Source organism: Triticum urartu, chromosome 4A, assembly GCF_056163025.1.
Source record: "Triticum urartu cultivar PI428250 chromosome 4A, HENAU_Tu73, whole genome shotgun sequence".
Classification (NCBI taxonomy): Eukaryota; Viridiplantae; Streptophyta; class Magnoliopsida; order Poales; family Poaceae; genus Triticum; species Triticum urartu.
In genome coordinates this window covers 587,395,563-587,418,181 of record NC_141876.1, presented here as the reverse complement: position 1 = coordinate 587,418,181, position 22,619 = coordinate 587,395,563, and the positions used below count along the sequence as shown (strand labels likewise).

Sequence of the window (22,619 nt, the reverse complement as noted above, 5' to 3'; positions counted from 1 at the left end):
GATCCTATATGCATATTATTACCCCTCTGATTATGAACATGAATATGCTTTGTGAGTAGTTACGTTTGTTCCTGAGGACAAGGGAGAAGTCTTGCTATTAGTAGTCTTGTGAATTTGGTATTCGTTCGATATTTTGATGAGATGTATGTTGTCTAGCCTCTAGTGGTGTTATGTGAACGTCGACTACATAACACTTCACCATTATTTGGGCCTAGAGGAAGGCATTGGGAAGTAATAAGTAGATGATGGGTTGCTAGAGTGACAGAAGCTTAAACCCTAGTTTATGCGTTGCTTGTTAAGGGGCTGATTTGGATCCACATGTTTCATGCTATGGTTAGGTTTAACTTAATACTTTTGTTGTAGTTGCGGATGCCTGCAATAGGGGTTAATCATAAGTGGGATGCTTGTTCCAGTAAGAACAGCACCCAAGCACCGGTCCACCCACATATCAAATTATCAAAGTACCGAACGCGAATCATATGAACGTGATGAAAACTAGCTTGACGATATTCCCATGTGTCCTCGGGAGCGCTTTTCCTATTATAAGAGTTTGTTCCATCTTGTCCTTTGCTACAAAAAGGATTGGGCCACCTTGCTGCACTTTATTTACTTTTGTTACTTGTTGCTCATTACAATTTACCTTATCACAAAACTATCTGTTACCACTTATTTCAGTACTTGCAGAGAATACCTTGCTGAAAACCGCTTATCATTTCCTGCTGCTCCTCGTTGGGTTCGACACTCTTACTTATTTAAAGGACTAGGATAGATCCCCTATACTTGTGGGTCATCATCTACCCGCATAGCCTTTTTGTTTAGTCTACCTAGCCGTCTAATCAACTGCCTGCACGCCACTTCTCCCATTTACTTCTCCATCAGGAACCGATTCTCCTCGGCTTCTTCACCTCCCCTTCGTCTTCATTTGCATCCAAACCCCACTACGTTCACATTGTTTTAACCTCTTTAAATAATCATCTACTACTTCAGTTAGACTAGCCATCTAATCCTAATTCTCCAAACCATACCCCTCCGTTCCAGCGGTTCCAAATGGCGATAGAGATCGAGATGCAGGTTTTTAGTGTCCAACATGTCCTCGTCGAAGGCTCGATGCGCATAGTTGCCACTGTCACCGCCCACCCAAGGGTTGTTCGGCATTGGATCAACAATGTATCCAACTCCCTCGAAAAGGTAGAGACGAGGGTCATCGGTCTCGACGCAGAGTACACGGAGCGTGCCCCTGGGAAGATCCAGCGCGCCGCCGTCCTTCAGCTGTGCCTCGAAGATGATGTTTTGGTGTACCACATCATACACTCGCCCTCCATACCAGGTGAGCTTCATGATTTCTTGTCTCGGGAGGACGTATACTTCTGTGGGGCAGCCATCGAATGGGACAAATAGAAGCTGGAGCCGTACAACCTTGATTTGAATAGCATGGCTGACCTACAAACCAGAATCAAAATTCATGTAGAAGTTTGTGATAAACAGACACCATCCCTATTCGACGTAGCAAATTTTGTGCTCGGTACAAATCTTCAGAAGGGTGACGAGACGGTGGCATTAAGGTCGTCTGGATGGGAGAATTATCCCTTGACGTACGAGCGGATAAAATATGCTGCCCTCGATGCCCGTGTGAGTTTCGAGATAGCTGCAAGGAGGGCATTATGGATGGGTGAACTATTTCCTCTCTTGGAAAAAAATTATTCCCTCTCGGTGTATATTGATATAGATGGACTATTTCGATGGTGTGCATGTCTTTGGAACAGAGTAGTAGCGTGGGTCCGCTTGACTATAAGGAAGTATTTATCCACATATATAGCTTTCTCTACTACTCCTTCCAGTGATCGGTATGCAGCGCATGTGTCCGTAGACATGACAGCTTGTCCATGGAAGTTCAACTACGGCGACCATCACGTTTCATCTCGCGATTCCCACGATGCCTCTCCAACTCACGGCACCACGCCCCCGACGTGCGCCTCACCCCTCTCGGCCGCACCGCCCCTCTACCTTTGTGTGCATGACATGTGGGCCACCTAAAATCACTACAGGAATCAGACAGTTTGCCGTCTGGCAAGTACAGACAACAAAGGCTGAAATACAGACGGCAAAGACTTTGCCATCAGCTGCTGACGGCAAAGTGTGACGGCAAAGCCAAAGTCGGCAAAGAGTACTTCGCCGTCAGCTTTTTATCAGGCAGACGGCAAAGTCTTTGCCGTCAGCCAAACTATGACTTTGACGTCAGCCAAAACAGTAACAGGCGGCAAAGATGGTGTCCTTTGCCGTCAGTCAAAATGTGGTCTTTGCTGACAACCGGACTAAAGTACAGATGGCAAAAGAAATTTTTTATTTTAAAATAGCTTCACACACAACACGGACTGCAACATCTGTCAAGGGTACACTGTGCATGCATCATTAGCTAACAAAAAAACTAATTGCCTCCACGTCAGAGCAGAGCATCTCGCCCAACAGATGTCGATCCAAATCAGACCAAGGCCTAGCTCGCCGGAGCAGAGCTGCTCGCCGCCCGCGCTAAGAGGGGCAGGCATCGCGCGTAGTCATCATCGATGGTCGACCGTTCCCTGTTGTTGTTTGGCGGCCATGCTGGAGGCAGGAGTCACCGAAGAGAGTTGGGGCGGAGCTTCACGCGGCGCTGGCGAGTTGGCGGATCTTCACGCGGCGACGATGGCAGAGCTGCACGCGGGTGAGGGCAACGGTGTTGGCCGGACGGACAAGGGGTGCGGAGTCCGGCAGCTCCGGGATGGGCGGGTGCGGCATCGGAGGAACGGCGAGGGGCGCGGAGTCCGGCCGCCCGGGGGTGCTGGACGAGCGCACGGCGCTTCGGGGTCGCCGGACAGGCGAGCGGGCGGGCGCAGGCCAGCAGCGCGCGGCGGCTCAAGGGAGCCGGACGGGCGAGCGGGCGGGCGCAGGGAAGCTGCGCGCGGCAGCTAGGGTCACCGGACGGGCGGGGGCTGACCAGTGGCGCGCGGCAGCTCGGGGTCGCCGGACGGGCGGGCGGGCGGGCGCAGGCCAGCAGCGCGCGGCGGCTCAAGGGAGCCGGACGGGCGAGCGGGCGGGCGCAGGGAAGCTGCGCGCGGCAGCTAGGGTCACCGGACGGGCGGGGGCTGACCAGTGGCGCGCGGCAGCTCGGGGTCGCCGGACGGGCGGGCGGGCGGGCGCTAACCAGCGGCACGCGGCGGCTCGAGGGCGTCGGATGGGCGGGCGGGTGCTAGCCAGCGGCGCGCAGCAGCTCGGAGTCGCCGGACGGGCGGCCGGGCACTAGCTGGCGGCGGTCGGCTGCTCGGGGGAGGAGAGAGGAGGGTGCTGCCCGCCGACGAGCCTCTGCTCGGGAGAAGGAGAGAGAGGATCGAGGAAGCTCGAGGGAGATGGACAGGATCGAGGCAGTTCGGGGGAGGAGATGGAGACAGGCGCGTGGGGGTGGGGGCAGGTCGTGGGGGCCCATGGGGGTGGGGGTAGGTCGTGGGGGCGCGTGCGTGGTGTGTTCGTGGGTGGGTGAGCGTGCGTGCGTCCCGCGGTGGGTGAGATGTGCGTTTTAGATCTTGCCACGTCAGTGATCCACGTGATCGATCCGCGTTGTGTGTTTTTTTTTAGCCGTCTACCAAATAAAATACAGACGGCAAATAGCCTATTTTGCTGTCTATATTTTGTTTGCAGACGGCAAAGCCTATTTTGCCGTCAGTATATTTTTAACAGACGGCAATGTTAGTTGTTTGCCGTCTGTATTTTTTTGGCAGACGGCAAATAAACTTTTGCCGTTAGTATATTTTTAGCAGACGGCAAAGTGAGCCGTTTGTCGTCAGTATTTTTTTCCGTCTGCAACTGACGGCAAAATTGGTCTTTGTTGTCAGGACCGACGAAAAAATGACGGCAAAGACAACCACAGACGGCAAATTAGCTGATTCCTGTAGTGAATGCGGCGAGCATCAAGTTTCTACCACAGCCACACGTGATTCCCACGATGCCGCTCGAACCCATGAAACCACACGTCCCCTGACCTGCGGCTCACCACTCTTGGCCCCACTGCCCCTTTGCCTACGGGAGCATTACATGTGGACCAGTCACCTATCGGGTCCACATGTTATTGATTCAAAGGTAGGTGTAGTAAGGCGCTGAAGCTCAGTCCTGACGGCCCTGAGAAGGAAATGTAACTCCTACGCCAGAGCTTGTGGTGCTCCCGTAGCACGAACTCGTGCCAAACTCGAGATTTTTTTCTTTACTATACATGCACGCAACGATTTAACGGACATTGTAATCTCAACATGTGATGGGGAGCTCTAAATTTGAATTTGAAACTTATAAAACGAAAAGATTCAAAACAAATAAACTGGGAGAGAGGGAGTATATCGTAGGATGTGTCCCATACAAATAAACTGGGAGAGAAGGAGCACAGCGTCTTCCTACTCGTACAGAAACAAATCGGCCGCAGATAGCATGGTCCGCCTTTTGACCGCCATGTGCAAGGTTCGTGCTATCTTATTCATTCTCACCGTGGTTCCATCGTACCAATTCATGCGGTGGCCCGTTGCATGGCTGATCCCAATGTTGGACAAAGGTTCTACGGGAACGGTGTCACTGTTATAAATGTTGTGCAAATTGATCTTGGTACCCTCCCGTACATATGCAAGCCAATCTCCACTCGCACCGAGCCTAACCTGTGAAACAGTGGGCAAGGGGAGAATTAGGAAATGGACACGGAAGTAGTCTTTAGAATGCATTTACTATATGATCAAAATCATCTTACCTGCTCATCGGAGGAAATCCGAGTGCCCCTCAACATCGGCATCTCAAGGGGCGTCAACTTGGAACTACGGCCACACCGTGCTGGACAGACCCCCAAGGAAACATCCTCGTGCGTTCCACGGAACATCAAGATGCATTTGTATGAGTAGTTTACCTTGTGAGAGAAAAGGATGAACGAGGGAAGGCCTCTAGAGATAGAGATGGACACTACTACTACCAATATGCTGGCCCGTGCGTTGCAATGGATCCAAAGTAGTAGAATAATACTTGTTCACATGCTTGAAATATAAACACTCTAGTTTTGATATACATGTGTCAGCAGACATGACAGCTTGTCCATGGAAGTTGAACCACGGCGACCATCACGTTTCTTGTTTCTACCACTGCCACACCAACACGCGATTCCCACGACGCCGCTCCAACCCCCGGCACGACGTCCCCCGACGTGGACATGGATCCTCTGACGTTGCTATCACTGCCTTGCCCTGCCTTTCCTTCGCTGACAGGTGGGACCCACGCTTATGGGTCCCACATGTCAGTGACAGAATGGTAGGATTGTTCGTGTCAGGGGATCCTCATCCCATCGACGTGCCCCTCATCCCTCTCAGCCCCACCGCTCCTCTGCCTTTGTGTGCATGACATGCGGGCCAGCTGAACTGCGGCGACCATCAACTTTCTACCACAGACACACCCGATTGGACGCGATTTTCCTGCTCCGCTGCTGTGCTCCGATCCGTACTCCCGCACCATCCAATTTTCATCCAGCGGCTGTGACACATTTCGTCCCGGGCATCAATCCTCAGCTGGAGTACTTATGTACTACAGGTAGTACCCGCCAGTGTGGCCATCTACGCCTTGTAACGCCCCGACGCCCAGCTTTGGCACCCTCGCCACGGCCACGCCACCACCGGCCGGTTCATCTCGAACGAGTGAGTCGCGAACCACGCCACCACCATGAGAATGACATGTGGGCCAGCCGCATTTAAGGTCCGCATGTCATTGACTCATATGCCGAGCACTAAGCCACTGAAGTTCGGTCCCGTGGGTCCCGAGAGGGAAATGTAACTCCTGCGGCAGGCCTTGTGGTGCTCACGCAGTACGAGCTCGTGCCAAAACTGGAATTTGTTTCTTACTACTACTCCTACGAACTAGTACTAGTAAGGTACACGTGCATTGCACGCATGAGATTCTGGTTGTTTGTGCATTATGCTTCTACATGTGGAGCTTTCTGGATTCTAACATGTGGCAAAATCTCATGGAATGTAAGGTTAGGCAAGTTTGATTAACTTAGGTGAGTGTTTAGTTCAAGCCACACCTTAGGCAAGCTACACTATGGCCCCACATGACATACACATAATCTAAGATGACTTATTCACCTAGACGGAGGGAGTAGTGTTTCTAGCAACATGCCCGCGCGTTGCACGAAGTTGATGGAAAACGTAAGCACAACTTATAAATTGACGGATGGAGTACTAGTTACAGTGATTCATATAATTAAGCAAAGGGATCGCACATGTCGGTATTGACTGGAACGAGAATGCAACAGCACAATAAGAATTAAGGCCACGATGATGCGATCACAGTGGTGGTTACAGAAGGCAAGAAGAAAGATGGATCCACGAACATACGACCTCCTCCTCATCAACTTAGTGCGCCGGGCCACCGACCGGCGGCTAAGGAGCGGCGGCTTTTGTGGCGAGGTCGAGGTGCTTCTCAGCAAAGGCATCCAAGGCTTCCAGCCGGTTGAGGAAGGCCAACGTCGTAGCACCCTCACTGGCCTTGTAGATACCTATGTACACGATTTGCTCGTACGCGTGGATGTGTAGGTCGATGAATTCTTGCAGGGCGAAGCGCCTCGCGGCGAGCGCGACCTCCAGGTGGACATTCTTCATGGCGTCTGCGGGCAGTCGCAAGGCCACTAGTGCTAGAAAGAGGTTCCGGCCATCGAGGCCGATTAGGGTGGCAGGCAATGAGGAGCCCGGGCGCGCGGGCTGGAGGAGTACGGCGATGTCGCCCGCGAGCTTCTTGATGACGGTGAACTTGTTGCTGGTGTCAACGATCATCTGGTCCAACTAAGAGTCGTAGTTGGCGTCGACGGCGGCCATCCACCAGCCGTTCTCCAACAACGTCTGGAGACGATCCTCGACGCCATGCCGCAGGCCGGCGTCGTGGACCATCTAGCGCAGCCGCTGGCCGCTCACGCGCATCGCCGCCATCACTAGTAGAAAACAGGGCTATGGTCCAGGCCGGCTCAGCCCATTAGTCCCGGTTCAGTGTAGAACCGGGACTAATGTGGGCATTGGTCCTGGTTCGTGAGCCCAGGGGGCCGGCCGGGCCACGTGGGCCATTGGTCCCGGTTCGTTTGGACCTTTTGGTCCCGGTTGGTGGGACGAACCGAGACCAATGGGCGTCGCTCCTGGCCCACCACCATTGGTCCCGGTTGGTGGCCTGAACCGGGACCAAAGGCTCCCCTTTAGTACCGGTTCTTGCCACAAACCGGGACCAATGAGGTGCCTATATATACCCTCGCCCGCGAGCAGAGCACTCCAGTGCTCTGTTTTTCTCTGGCCGGCGAGGGGAGGGGTTTGTGGTGCTCTAGCTCACCTCCTATGCACATGAGGTGTTCGATGGAATGCCCGAGCCACACTACTTAAACTTTCTCCTCTCGAAGCTCGACCTCCAAGCTCCATTTTCCTTGAGATTTGTCTAGATTTAGCGGTCCGTCACGCCCCGTCCCCGTCTTCACCGCCGTCGATCACCCGCGCTGATCTCATCACCGACACCACCGTGGTGAGCCTCTTGTTCTTATCTTCTTTCTGAAAGGAAAAATATTCTTACTTGTCTGTTTAGATAGATACTTGTATCATTTTCTTACATTTATTATTGCATCTTATATAGTGCGATGGTTTTGGTATCCGCCCCCGTCGGCCATCGTCCTGTCTATGATTCGGATTTGGTATGTATATTATCTTCATAACTATTGGTTCATTTATTGTTTATGAAAATTATGCCGACCAACGTGACATAGATTTTATTTATCTAGGATGTATGTGAACCGGAAATGCCAACCGACCCTATTGTCGAGAGGTTAAATTTAGTTGAAGAAGAAAACAATTTGTTGAAGGAAAAAATAAAAAAAATTGAGGAGGAGAAGATGATATTGGAGTTGCATGTTGCAGATGTCATCGATGATCACAAGATCAAGATGGATGCAATGCGCTTGAAGATTAGAAAGATTAGAAAATATGCCATTCATACCGAGGCTTGGTATCATTATGCCGTTGGATCAATTGTTACCTTGGTTGCGATTATGATCGCATTTGTTTTCGCATTGAAATGTTTTACATAGTTTCAATGTATGGTTTAATTAATTAGATGCTCTGGAGAGCTATATGTTGTTAGATGAGAACTATGTATGCACTTTGGTTTTAATGTGATAATGAACTTCTATTAATTTGGACACTTAATTATATATAATGCACGCAGATGAACCGGCAATGGATGTACGGTGACAGACACACCCGCGAGTACATTAAGGGCGTGCATGAGTTTCTCGATGCGGCTGAGGCAAACAAGCAGAATGGTTTTATCTGTTGTCCATGCACTGAATGTGGGAATACGAGGTCTTACTCTAACCGGAAAATCCTTCACTCCCACCTGCTTTACAAGGGTTTCATGCCACACTATAATGTTTGGACGAGGCACGCAGAAATAGGGGTTATGATGGAAGACGGCGAAGAAGAAGAGTACGATGACAACTATGTGCCCCTGAATACGGTGATGCTGCAACGGGGGGAGCTGGTGAAGATCAAGAGGAACCAGACGATGTGCCCACGGGTGAAGCTGCTGAAGATCAAGAGGAACCAGACGATGTGCCCGATGATGATGATCTCCGCCGGGTCATTGTCGATGCAAGGACGCAATGCATTAGTCAAAAGGAGAAGCTGAAGTTCGATCGCATGTTAGAGGATCACAAAAAGGGTTATACCCCAGTTGCGAAGATGGCAACACAAAGCTCGGTACCGTACTGGAATTGCTGTAGTGGAAGGCAGAGAATGCTGTGGCTGACAAAGGATTTGAGAAGCTACTGAAAATATTGAAGAAGAAGCTTCCAAACGATAACGAATTGCCCGACAGTACATACGCAGCAAAGAAGGTCGTATGCCCTCTAGGATTGGAGGCGGAGAAGATACATGCATGCCCTAATGACTGCATCCTCTACCGCGGTGCATACAAGGATCTGAACGCATGCCCGGTATGCGGTGCGTTGCGGTATAAGATCAGACGAGATGACCCTGGTGATGTTGACGGCGAGCCCCTCAGGAAGAGGGTTCCTGCGAAGGTGATGTGGTATGCTCCTATAATACCACGGTTGAAACGTCTGTTCAGAAACGAAGAGCATGCCAAGTTGATGCGATGGCACAGTGAGAACCGAAAGAAAGATGGGAAGTTGAGAGCACCCGCTGACGGGTCGCAGTGGAGAAAAATCGAGAGAAAGTACTGGGATGAGTTTGCAAAGGACCCAAGGAATGTATAGTTTGCTTTAAGCGCGGATGGCATTAATCCTTTCGGGGAGCAGAGCAGCAATCACAGCACCTGGCCCGTGACTCTATGTATGTATAACCTTCCTCCTTGGATGTGCATGAAGCGAAAGTTCATTATGATGCCAGTTCTCATCCAAGGCCCTAAGCAACCCGGCAACGAAATTGATGTGTACCTAAGGCCATTAGTTGAAGAACTTTTACAGCTGTGGAATGGAAATGGTGTACGTACGTGGGATGAGCACAGACAGGAGGAATTTAACCTTAAGGCGTTGCTGTTCGTGACCATCAACGATTGGCCCGCTCTTAGTAACCTTTCAGGACAGACAAACAAAGGATACCACGCATGCACGCACTGTTTAGATGACACTGAAAGTATATACCTGGACAAATGCAGGAAGAATGTGTACCTGGGCCATCGTCGATTTCTTCCGACCAACCATCAATGTCGAAAGAAAGGCAAGCATTTCAAAGGCGAGGCAGATCACCGGAAGAAGCCCGCCATGTGCACCGGTGTTCACGTGCTTGCTATGGTCAATGATTTACACTACGTAATCTTTGGAAAGGGTCCCGGTGGACTAGCTATTCCGAATGACGCTGAGGGACACGCACCCATGTGGAAGAAGAAATCTATATTTTGGGACCTACCCTACTGGAAAGACCTAGAGGTCCGCTCCTCAATCGACGTGATGCACATGACAAAGAACCTTTGCGTGAACCTGCTAGGCTTCTTGGGCGTGTATGGGAAGACAAAAGATACACCCGAGGCATGAGAGGACCTGCAACGTTTGCACGAAAAAGACGGCATGCCTCCGAAGCAGTATAAAGGTCCTGCCAGCTACGCTCTTATGAAAGAAGAGAAAGAAATCTTCTTTGAATGCCTGCTCAGTATGAAGGTCACGACTAGCTTCTCGTCGAATATAAAGGGAATAATAAATATGCCAGAGAAAAAGTTTCAGAACCTAAAGTCTCATGACTGCCACGTGATTATGACACAACTGCTTCCGGTTGCATTGAGGGGGCTTCTACCGGAAAACGTTCGATTAGCCATTGTGAAGCTATGTGCATTCCTCAATGCAATCTCTCAGAAGGTGATCGATCCAGAAATCGTACCAAGGCTAAGGAGTGCTGTGGCGCAATGTCTTGTCAGTTTCGAGCTGGTGTTCCCACCATCCTTCTTCAATATCATGACGCACGTCCTAGTTCATCTAGTCGACGAGATTGTCATCCTGGGGCCCGTATTTCTACACAATATGTTCCCTTTTGAGAGGTTCATGGGAGTCCTAAAGAAATATGTCCGTAACCGTGCTAGGCCAGAAGGAAGCATCTCCATGGGCCATCAAACAGAGGATGTTATCGGGTTTTGTGTTGACTTCATTCCTGGCCTTAACAAGATAGGTCTCCCTAAATCGCGGTATGAGGGGAGACTGACTGGAAAAGGCACTCTGGGAAGAGACTCAATAATATGCAGGGACGGATATTCTTGGTCTCAAGCACACTACACAGTTCTACAGAACTCTACCTTGGTGACCCCGTATGTCGATGAACACAAGAACAGTCTGCGCTCCAACGGAGCAGTGCGACGACTGGATTACATGTGAACACATCAGGACTTTCAGCAGTTGGTTGGAAACACGTCTCAGAGGTGACAACACTGTTTGTGATGAGTTGTACTTGTTGTCCAGGGGACCATCTTTGACTGTATTGACTTACAAAGGATACGAGATAAATGGGAATACATTTTACACGATCGCCCAAGATCAAAAGAGCACCAACCAAAACAGCGGTGTCCGCTTTGATGCAGCAACCGAGAGCGGAAAGGACACATATTATGGTTACATAGTGGACATATGGGAACTTGACTACGGACCTGATTTTAAGGTCCCTTTGTTTAAGTGCAAATGGGTCAATCTGTTAGGCGGCGGGGTACAGGTAGACCCACAGTACGGAATGACAACAGTGGATCTGAAAAATCTTGGGTACACTGACGAACCGTTCGTCCTAGCCAATGATGTGGCACAGGTTATCTATGTGAAGGACATGTCTACCAAACCGAGAAAAAGAAAAGATAAGGAAGCGAATACATCATACGATGAGCCAAAGCGCCACATAGTTCTTTCAGGAAAAAGGGACATCCTGGGAGTGGACGGCAAGACAGACATGTCTGAAGATTATGAAAAGTTTCATGAAATTCCTCCCTTCAATGTCAAGGCTGACCCAAGCATCCTGATAAACAATGAAGATTATCCATGGTTACGGCGCAATAAGCAAATGACACAAGCGAAGAAAAAGTGAATACTTTCTCCCGCAATAAGCAAATGCTATGTGGGTGAAATTATGATACCATCCCAACTTTCAACTTTTTCAGAGTTCATTTGAAATGCTTTCATGTCTTATGGTTCGAAACTTTGATACTTCGAAAGTGATTGTCCATTTTGTACACGAAGTGCATCAAGTTTTTGTCGTAACCCTCTCTACTTTTTGGAACATGCTATGTGGGTGAAATGATGATACCATGCCAACTTTCAACCTTTTCAGAGTTCATTTTGAAATGCTTTCCAATTTCAGAGTCATTTAGCTCAAAGAATGAATTAATAGCAAACAGAATGAACTACAAAACTTTTATGAAAATAAAAACAATCAATTAAAATATTATGTTATGATCAACTAAAATAAAACTATAATATTCTTCAATAGTAAAAAGAATATAATTTTTGTGACCTAAAATCAAACTATAAGTATTTAATTGTAAGTATAAATAAAAAATAAATAGCAAAGAAGAAAAAAAAATTCTATTTTTATAGTAAAGTTATTCATAAACTAGTGATTCACACAAATTTTATAAAATTCCAATTTAAACTATTCAAAATTTTAAAACTAATGGCACTAACAGAAAGTTTATAATTTTTGTGACCTAAAAGCAAAAAAGAAATCACTAAAAAACTATAAGTATTTAGTTGTAAGTATAAATAAAAAATAAATAGAAAAAAAATTCTATTTTTATAGTAAAGTTATTCATAAACTAGTGATTCATACAAATTTTTAAAAATTCAAATTTAAACTATTCAAAATTTAAAACTAATGGCACTAACAGAAAGTTTATAATTTTTGTGACCTAAAAGCAAAAAGAAATCACTAAAAAACTATAAGTATTTAGTTTTAAGTAGAAATAAAAAAATAAAAAACCAAAAAAATGTAGAAATAAAAAAGAAAAAACCAAAAAAATGCCTCCTACTGGGCCTCCACGGCCTGAATACGACTAGAAACCCTACATGGGCCAGGATTTAGGCCCGCAGAGGCCCAATAGGCCCACAGGCAGTAGCAAGTTTAGGCCCGAAAGCCTGCATTACAGAGGAGCTCGAATGGGGAGGCACAGCAGGGCTTATAAACCAGTGCCGGCGCCCTTCAACTAGCGATGTGGGACTAAACTTTTGGGCGCTGGCAGCACAAGGGCATTGGTCCCGGTTGGTGGCACCAACCGGGACTAAAGGGGGCATTGGTCCCGGTTCGTGGCACCAACCGTGACCAATGCCCCCCTTTAGTCCCGGTTGGTGCCACCAACCGGGACCAAAGGCCACCGCTTCCCGCCCTTTGGGCTGCTGAAAATTGGCCTTTGGTCCCGGTTGGTGGCACCAACCGGGACCAAAGGGGGGCATTGGTCACGGTTTGTGCCACAAACCGGGACCATTGCTCTGGCTATATATACAACCCTTGCGAAATTTTCGCCAACTGCTCCATTCCCCATCGCCGACGCCGCCAGGCTGCTCGTCCTCCTCGTCGCCGTCGCTGCGCCCTGCCCCATCGCCGTCGCCGTCGCCGCGCCCTGAGCCCCGCCTCCTCGATCGTCCTCCTCGTCGCCGTCGTCCGCCCTGCCCCGAGCCCCGCCTACTCGATCGTCCCCGTCGCCGCCGTGTGCCGCCCCGAGCCCGCGGCCGTCCCCGTCGCCGTGTGCCACCCTGCCCCGAGCTCGCTGCCGTCCGCCCTGCCCCGAGCCCCGCCTCCTCGATCGTCCCCGTCGCCGTGTGCCGCCCCGAGCCCGCGGCCATCCCTGTCTCCCCATCGCCCCGCGCACGCCGTCCCCGTCGCCGGCATCCCGGAGCCCGCCGTAGCTCCTTTCCCGTCGCTGGCCTCCTCTCCCCGTCACCGCCCGCCCCCAGTGAGCTCCCCCCTATCCCATCCCCGTCGCCAACGATGCCACCCATTGCCGCCGCCGCTCTCTGTTCATATATGCAAAAGTTACTTTTTTTAGAAAATCATCTATATATGTTCAAAAAAGTTCTATATGAATGTGGCTATATATATATGCTCAGAAAAGTTCTATATGTATGTGGCTATGTATGTGTATGTGGCTATGTGAATATGCAAAGAAGAGGAGATGAAGAAGATGATATATTCTCTTATTCGTGGGTGTGTCGAGAGGGTCATCGATAACTTTAGTGAATTTTAGGTTATTTTCATTTTAGGTCATTTTAGGCGGGGAAGAAGGGGAAGAAGAGGGAGAAGAAGAGGGGGTCGAGAGGGGGTCTAGGGTCGCCGAGGGGTCGAGGGTCGTCGAACATGAGAGGAGGAAGAGGATAAAAAAAGAAGAGGAATAAGAAAATAAAAAAGAGGAGAAGAAAGAATAGAGGAGAAGATCTCCTCCTCTATTCTTTCTTCTCCTCTTTTTTTTTCTTCTTCTTCCTCTTTTTTTTTATCGGGAACGAGGGTCGTCGAGGGTCGCCGAGCGGTAGAGGAAGAAGAGGATAAAAAATAAGAGGAAGAAAAAAAAGAGAGGGGTCGACGGTCGCCTAGGGGTCGAGGGTCGAGAGGGGGTCTAGGGTCGCCGAGAGGGGAGAGGAAGACGGGGAGAAATAAATAAGAAGAAGAAAAAAGAAGAAAAAGAAGAGGAGAAGAAGAAAGGAATAGAGGAGAAAAGAGAAAATAGAATAGAATAGAGGAGAAGAAGAGAAAAATAGAATATATATTCTATTTTCTCTTTTCTCCTCTATTCCTTTCTTCTTCTCCTATTTTTTTTCTTCTTCTTTTTCTTCGACACGTGGGGGGGGGGGTCGAGAACGTCGGACATTCATGAGAGAGGCGAAGAAGAAGGGGAAGAAGAGGGAGAAGAAGAGGAAGACTTCTCCTCTATTCTTTCTTCTCTTCTTTTTTATTCTTCTTCTTCCTCTTTATTTTATCGGGAACGAGGGTCGTCGAGAGGGTCGCCGAGCGGTAGAGGAGAAACCCTAAATAGAAAGTATCGTCGGTGTGAGATACATGTACCGTCGGTGTCGGACACTACACCCACATCCCACAAGTGGCGCGGGCTTCGACGCCCACGTCACTTGTGGGACGTGGATGTAGTGTCCGACACCGAAGGCCACATGTATCTCACACCCACGATACTTGCTAGCTATTTAGGGTTTCCTCTACCGAAAAGAAGAGGAGAAATAAATAAGAAGAAGAAAATAGAAGAAAAAGAAGAGGAGAAGAAGAAAGGAATAGTGGAGAAGAAGAGAAAATAGAATATATTCTATTTTCTCTTTTCTCCACTATTCCTTTCTTCTTCTCCTCTTTTTTTTCTTCTTTTCTTCTTCTTCTTCTTCTTCTTCTTCTTCTTCTTATTCTTCTTCTTCTTCTTATTCTTATTAGCCGGAAGTAGAGAGAGGTTTCCTAGTGTCAAAGTATTGAAGAAATCCATGCCTTCATCATTAGCCGGAAGTAACCAGGGCATGTTGGTACGAAGTTCTGCAAAGTTGTTTTGGAATGGAGTCCCGGATAGAATAATCCGCTTTTTGGTACGAATTCAGCAAAGGCCTTCCAAATAGCGATATTCGGAAGGCTCTTGCTGAACTTTGTACCAAAAAGCGAATTATCCTATCTGGGACTCCGTTCCAGAACAACTTTGAAGAGCTTCGTACCATCATGCACATGTTACTTTCGCCTAATGATGAAGACATGGTTTTGTTGAATCCTTTGACACTAGGCAACCTCCCGACCCCTCGGCGATCCTCTCGAACATGAGAGGAAGAAGAGGGTCGTCTAGGGGTCGAGGGTTCCAGGGTCGTCAAGGGTTCGAGGGGTCAAGGATCGCCAAGGGGTCGAGAGAGGTTTCCTAGTGTCAAAGTATTGAAGAAATCCATGCCTTCATCATTAGCCGGAAGTAACCAGGGCATGTTGGTACGAAGTTCTGCAAAGTTGTTTTGGAATGGAGTCCCGGATAGAATAATCCGCTTTTTGGTACGAATTCAGCAAAGGCCTTCCAAATAGCGATATTCGGAAGGCTCTTTCTGAACTTTGTACCAAAAAGCGAATTATCCTATCTGGGACTCCGTTCCAGAACAACTTTGAAGAGCTTCGTACCATCATGCACATGTTACTTTCACCTAATGATGAAGACATGGTTTTGTTGAATCCTTTGACACTAGGGAACCTCCCGACCCCTCGGCGATCCTCTCGAACATGAGAGGAAGAAGAGGGTCGTCTAGGGGTCGAGGGTTCTTCTCCTCTATTCTTTCTTCTCCTCTTATTTTTCTTCTTCTTCCTCTTTTTTTATCGGGAATGAGGGTCATCGAGGGACATAGATGTAGTGTCGTCGTTGTCGATATATACCCCCTCCCGATAGCTTACTATGATTAGGTAGCTAGTTCTACGTTTGGCACTAATATATCCATCTGTCATGTTTGAATAATAATTGCCATGTTGTAAATATTTGTAGAAACTATGGACACCGCCCTAGACGAAGTAACAAAAGAAGCGTTGTTGAGGGACATAATCGCAGAAGGAAGTGATGCCATCTCGTTGTTTCTCAATGAAACCGATGGTCTAGAAGGAGAGGCTGAACAAGCTGGCTACGGTGACCTAATGCCGGTGCAAGAAGAAGAACATGAGGACGGCTCCGGTGACCCAATGCCGGTGCAAGAAGGAGACCGTGATGACGGCTCCGGTGACCGAACCGAGTCCGGCCAGGTATATATATTAGTTAAGCCTATGCTGACTAGCTGATTGATGCATTCATTGTTTTGGTATGTACACATATTAATTAAGTCTTTGTTCTTTTTTTCTAGCCCTCCGGATCGAGCACAACTTCGGTAAAGAGACGAGGCCTGAAGAAAAAGTTGAGCTCGGATGAAAAGTTTGAGATCATAGCAATCGCGCCCGACGGCCAACCTATTGAACCCCTCCGGACAAAGAGCGCATTTGTTGCTCAGTGCGGGGTTCTGGTTAGGGACAAGATCCCGATAAGCATCCAGCAATGGATTAAGCCGGCTACAGAAGACCCTGAGGTCTCTTACGTCAATGATATGCAGAAAAATGATCTTTGGACTGAGCTGAAGTCAAATTTCACCCTACCGCCTGAGGATAATCCAAAGAACCCAGTTAAAGAGAAATTAATCAAGTCTTTTGCTCTGAAGAGGATGGCAGAACTATTCAGGAGGTGGAAGAAAGAGCTGAATAAGTTTGTCGAAAATAATGAGACACCAGAATTTAAGGGCAGATATGAGAATATTAGAGATCACTGGCCCGCATTTGTGGCCCACAAGACATCGGAAAAGAGTAAGAAGATGTCGGCGGCAAACAAGCAAAATGCTGCGAAGAAGAAGCTTCACCATCGCACGGGGTCAGGTGGCTACCTCGTAGCCCGGCCTAAGTGGTCCAAGACTGAGAATGATCTGGTTCATAAAGGGATCGAACCAGAGACAATTAACTGGCCAGACCGTTGCCGGACTTGGTTCTTCGGGGCTGGCGGAACACTGGACCCTGTAACAGGGAAGTGCATTTGGACGAATGATCAAATGGACATACCAGTCAGTAAGCTTAAGCAGTATATAGAAGCATCGCAGGAAGGGACGTTCTTTCCAGACAGAGAGAACGACGAGCTCACAATGGCCCTCGGGAATCCTGAGCACCCTGGACGGACACGAGCCACGCCAGGCTCCATTCCGTGGAAGGTTGGGTTTCCGGACGCAGGCGGTTACAAATCCCATGAGAGGAGGAAAAAAGTGCAGCAGACCCAAATGCAGGCGCTGCAAGCAAGGGTAGACGCGATAGAGGAACGAGAAGCAAATCGCAGCAAACGTACTGTCGAAGCCTCCCCCGAAGCTACCCCGCCATCTCAGCAGAAGCAGCGTGGCTTCCACCGAGCTGCTTCAGCCGGAGCATGCCTTGACGGCTCCTGCCAGCTATCCCGTGGATGCTATAACAGAGTCTCAAAATTGCCACCTTATGACGCAATCGATGAATTTGAAGGTCAAGGCGGCTGTTGGCTCTGTTTTTCCTACTGAACCCGGCGCAACTTTTCACTGCCGGCCGATTCCAGAAGGATATGCTAGGGTGATGGTGGATGAGATAACTGAGGGATTTGAGGACCTCCAGCTTGACCACCCTACCGGTGAAGGGGAGACTTGGCTGGGGTCTGCTCTGAAGACTCCATGCCTATGGCGGAAGGAGCTCATCAACCTTCCGAACTGGACGCCACCGCCTCCTCCTCCTCCTCCGGCGAGTCAGGGCACTCCGCCTCCACCGCCTCCTCCTCCGGCGAGTGACGATCAGGGCCCTCGGCCGGCTCCTTCTCCGGTGCGCGGCGGCACTCCGCCTCCTTCTCCGCCTGCGCCGACGCGCCCGAGCAGCCAGCCTCCTCCTTCTCCGCCTCGTCAGCAAGGGCGGAAGAGACCTGCCGCCGCTCCAGCTGCTCCGGCGCGTCGTAGTCCTTCTCCTCCGCCTCTTAAGCAAGTAAAGAAGACAACCGCTACGTCTGCTCGGTCGGCGTCTAGCAGTACAACCAGAGGCGGGAGGACATACAGATTCGGTCCTTCTCTGAAGACTCCAGAGAAGTTACCATACGAGAGGACCCAGGAGGAGAACGCCGAGATCGCGCGAGAAGAAGTGAAGAAATTCTTTGAAGGGGCGAAAGCAAAGAAACATCCACCTCCGGAGGAGAAGGTAGATCGGGTGAAAGTGAAGCGCACTTTGGCTGAACTGACAAAACCACCGAAGCCTGATTCGCCGAAAGGAAACTATGACCGCATTATTGGAAAGGAATTTGCCGAAGCGGAGCGGTCGGGAAGTACTGTCAGTGATCAAAGGCTGAAAGAACGACGAGCTGGGAAACAAATTGCCCAGCTCGGCGAACAAGCGAAGCAATCATGCCCCCCGCTCAAGGTGCCTAGCCACAACGTCGATAATGATCCGAGGATGGTGCCCGGTTATAGCAATCTTGCAGATTACCTGCCCGACGAAGTACATTATGAACCCATGGACGTGCAGATACAAAGATATGAGTACGAGAAGCCTCTCGTCAAAGATGAAAGATCTCTATCAACGATGATGCGAAGATTGCATGATTGGTACATGAAAATCTGCAGAGACTCTGGGGGAGGAGTACTTTGTATGCGAGAGTTAAACCGGAGCATGACCTCGTTGGAATTGATCTGTTGCCTGTTCCATTTGAGGAGTTCTATCAGTTCTTCAATCAATTGGCCCTCGATAAAACAACGGTCGCCTGCTACTATCTGTAAGTAGTACTACTTTTGTCATTAAGTTTCTCTATATAGCTTAGCTCTTTCATTGCATGTATTTATAATCATCCTCACTATATTATGAAGATTGAAGATCGTCGAATTGAAGAAAAGACAAGTCGGTGATATTGGGTTCATTAACACATATCTCATAGATGCAACTCAGGTTAAACTTCATGCCGCAGCTACCGAGGCCAGCTTGCTACGATCGTTCGTAATAAATCAAAACAAAGATATAATACTCTTTCCTTACAACTTCAGGTGAGTGTTACTGTCTTGTGCGTATTCGGTTTCCCTTATATATTAGTAAAGGTTATAGTAATGTAATTGATGAGTTATGCATGTGTGTGCAGTTACCACTATATTCTCCTAGAGATTAAGCTTGAGCAGGGAGTAGTAACCGTCTTGGACTCGAAATGAAAAGATCCCAAGGAGTATGCGGACATGACTGAAATCCTCAAGAAGTAAGTTAAATCGATCATTATCCACCATATCAGAAACTTTGTTCATTTCCTGATATCAAGTAATTGTTTTCTTTGTCCGGCAGGGTTTGGAGAAAATTCACCAAAACAGTTCCGGGACTGCCGAAGGAGCTGGAATTTAGACACCCAAAAGTAAGTACTATAGTAGCATGTTCCGCGCATCTCCTAGTGATTCAAGCGCTAGTTTCATCAATACCATTTAGCATTCTTGCTTATCAGTTTGATTGACCTCTATTTCTTGTAAAGTGGTTGTGGCAGGAACAAGGGAATGATTTCTGTGGATACTACATCTGCGAGTCCATCCGCCACACGACCTGTGAGCGGGGCGGGTACTCTAATGAACAATATGAAGTACGTAAATAACAACATTCACAATTTTATTTTATTACCATCATTTGTGTTGACTTTCATTCATTTATATATATATATGTATTGACCCCCTTCTTCAAATTAGATGTTTCGGAAGCGGGATGAACTCCTAGCACCAGCTCGCATGCGAGCAATTCAAGAGGAATTGGCGGCATTCTTTCTTGACCACGTGATCCCTGAAGACGGAGAATTCTATGTGGACCCTGAGTCCGTATGATTACATTTGTAAGAGATAATTATTGTATATATGTAGCCGGTAGTGTCAGATAGATATACGAGAAATTGTTGTTCGACCAATCTCTCGGAGAAGGAGAGGTGGTCGATATCACTTCTCTCTGTATATATGCATATATGTTCATGACGATCTTCTGTTTCCTTCGTTTGCTTACTAGCTAGCTAGCGTGTCTAGTCCTCTCTATATACGTATGTATAGTACGTAGCGTCGACCAAGCACGGACATAAGAGAGGACACTTCTCTCTATTAATTATAACTAGCTAACACAATATATGAAACACCTAAATTAACCCCGCAAAACCCCCAACCCCCCCCCCCTTTCAAAAAAACAAAAACCCCAGCCACAGAAGTGCTGACGCGTGGATGCCTATTGGTCCCGGTTGGTGCCACCAACCGGGACCAAAGGGTCTCCTGACTGGGCTCTGCGCAATGCCCACGTGGAGGGCCTTTAGTCCCGGTTCTGGATTGAACCGGGACTAAAGGGGGGAGGTATTAGTATCGACACTTTAGTCCCGGTTCCGGAACCGGGACTAAAGGCCCTTACGAACCGGGACTATAGGCCCTTTTTCTACCAGTGCATGGGTCTGGAGTGAGCTCTTTTGCGCTTAGTGTAGGTGCTTAGGCAAATGCTTAGGTGCGTAAGATGTGGTAGATGCATTGGAATGGAGCGGCACCTTTATATAAGGGGAATGAGGGCAAACTACGTTGCATTCACATCGTGCAGCCTCTTTTCCCGGACCTCCTCCCATTACTTCCCTCATGCATTAATTGAAGGAGGATGCATTGGCCGTTCAACATATTGGGAACAGCTACTCCCTCCCTCGTCTGCATTAAAGCCGTATCGGGAACTACGGCGCCCACTGTCAAATCGAATACTCCCTTCATCTAGGTGAGTATTAAGTCATCTTACGAAAACCACTCGTTTCTTCACATTATATACGTACAATATATATGGCCAACATCATATAGCCAGCAGTTTAGTTGTCAAAGAATTTCAGGGTGCTTAGTTTTGTCAAAGAATTCCAGGGTGCTTAGTTTTATTTGAGGGGTGGGTTGTGCACTTATGCTGGACACCATTATTGTGACAAGCCTTTTTAATAGTACTACTGTACAAAAGTGGAGTATATACATTTTTTAAAAGGCTAGAGGGCGGGGCAGTCTAGCTCGGTCGGTTTCACGAGAGGCGAGGGCCTTTGTGATTTGCCGGCTCATTACTGCTGTCAAATTGAATAGTATTGTGCCGCCCGCTGCACGCCCGGCGCCTCCATTAAACCCCTCCGTTAAACCCACATGCAAACTGAGAATCCTACTCCGGCCACACGTCCGTTCATGAGCGGTCCGGAATTAAACGCAACACCAGCCGAGCTCCTCCCGTCCGCCCTCAGTTTAAACGAGACCAGACGCCGGCCAAGCTCCTACCGTCCGCCCTCTATTTACACGAGGCCAGACAGACAGCGGGCAAGAATCGCACCCCTCCGCCGCTTCCCCATCTCCTCCTTCACCATTTTCTCCACTCTTCTGATGGCTTCCGATGAGCCGTTCACCGGCATATTACCCGGCTGGGTGGCCTGCCGAGCCCTCCGGATACGTGTGAGGCCGCTCGGTGCTTCACCAACCTCGCTTGGCCCGACGAAGCCAGTTGCCGCCCCAAGCAGGCGCGTGGTTCAGCAACTCGCCGCTCCAGTTCAGCTCGATGAGGAGTGGCGAGTTGCTCCACGTCGGCACGGCGGCGAGCATGCCGGTACGGGCGCCGTCGCTGCCGCGTCGTACCGCGCCACCAGTGTCTGCGGTGGCCGCGCCTCCCGTGCCTGCAGCAGGGCCATGCAGGCAGAGACAGAAGCCGGGTGCGTGGAGAGCGACGAGAAGGTGGCCAACTTCTCCGTGTCTGCCGCCATCATCGAGGAGAAGTAGAACATGGGAGGCCGCCGCCACTTGGGACCCATGAAGGCCACCGCCGAGGCGACGATCGCGGATTCAGGTGGTTTCTTTGCTGCTTCGTCTCTTCCGAGGACCTTCGTCGACCCCGCAAGTGTCTGACGGACATGAGGAAAACAAAGGGATCCGCGGGCGGCCATTTAGAACTAAAATAAGTCTAGATACATCCATTTCTAGGACAAGTATTTCCGGATGGAGGGAGTATTAATTATACAAGAGAGACGGATTGGCACCTCTTAGTTCATGTAAATGTAATGAAATCCATCATGTTTATATGAAGATCCGGCTTTTTTATACGAAATCCTTCATGCTTATATGAAATTAGTCCGTGTTTGCACGAATTTCATCTGGTTGATTAGAGTTGTAAAAATGTATGCCGCTGGTGTTTGATGTCATCCTCCGCTTAAGGAAGCGGGAGGAAATTTGCCGGCTGCCGTTGGAGATGCTCTTTATGTTGGTGACATCCAATCCATTTGAGTTAATTGCCTGTATGATTGTCCCTCTATAAAAAGTTAATTGCATGTACAGTGTACACGTGACTTGCAGGGTGGCTACAGCTTTGTATAGAAAGTTAAAAAGAAACAAGTCCATCCTTAATGTTGTATTCTAACTACTCTGTGGGTTCCACTGTCAGTACAGTAGCGAAAGAAGTATATATTAAATAAGTAGAGTAATATATAATATAAAAATATAAAGTTAAAAGACAGAATTCAAACTCATGTCATCGCGTTGCGAGCATCCGGCGTGAACCAGCCCAGCACATTTTTGTTGTAGACCATGCTGGAGATATATCTCCATGTCTACTCTT

General features: G+C 48.7%; 1 long non-coding RNA gene across 1 annotated transcript in view; it reads left to right on the top strand.

Annotated features, from left to right (window-relative positions):
• Positions 1 to 19,234, top strand: part of LOC147976877 (uncharacterized) — a 261,797-nt gene extending 242,563 nt beyond the window's left edge. Inside the window, exons 2-3 of the long non-coding RNA XR_015602183.1 lie at positions 18,878 to 19,051; positions 19,144 to 19,234. This is a non-coding gene — a long non-coding RNA (uncharacterized LOC147976877). The remainder of the gene's footprint in view (positions 1 to 18,877; positions 19,052 to 19,143) is intronic.
• The last annotated feature ends 3,385 nt before the right edge of the window (positions 19,235 to 22,619 follow it).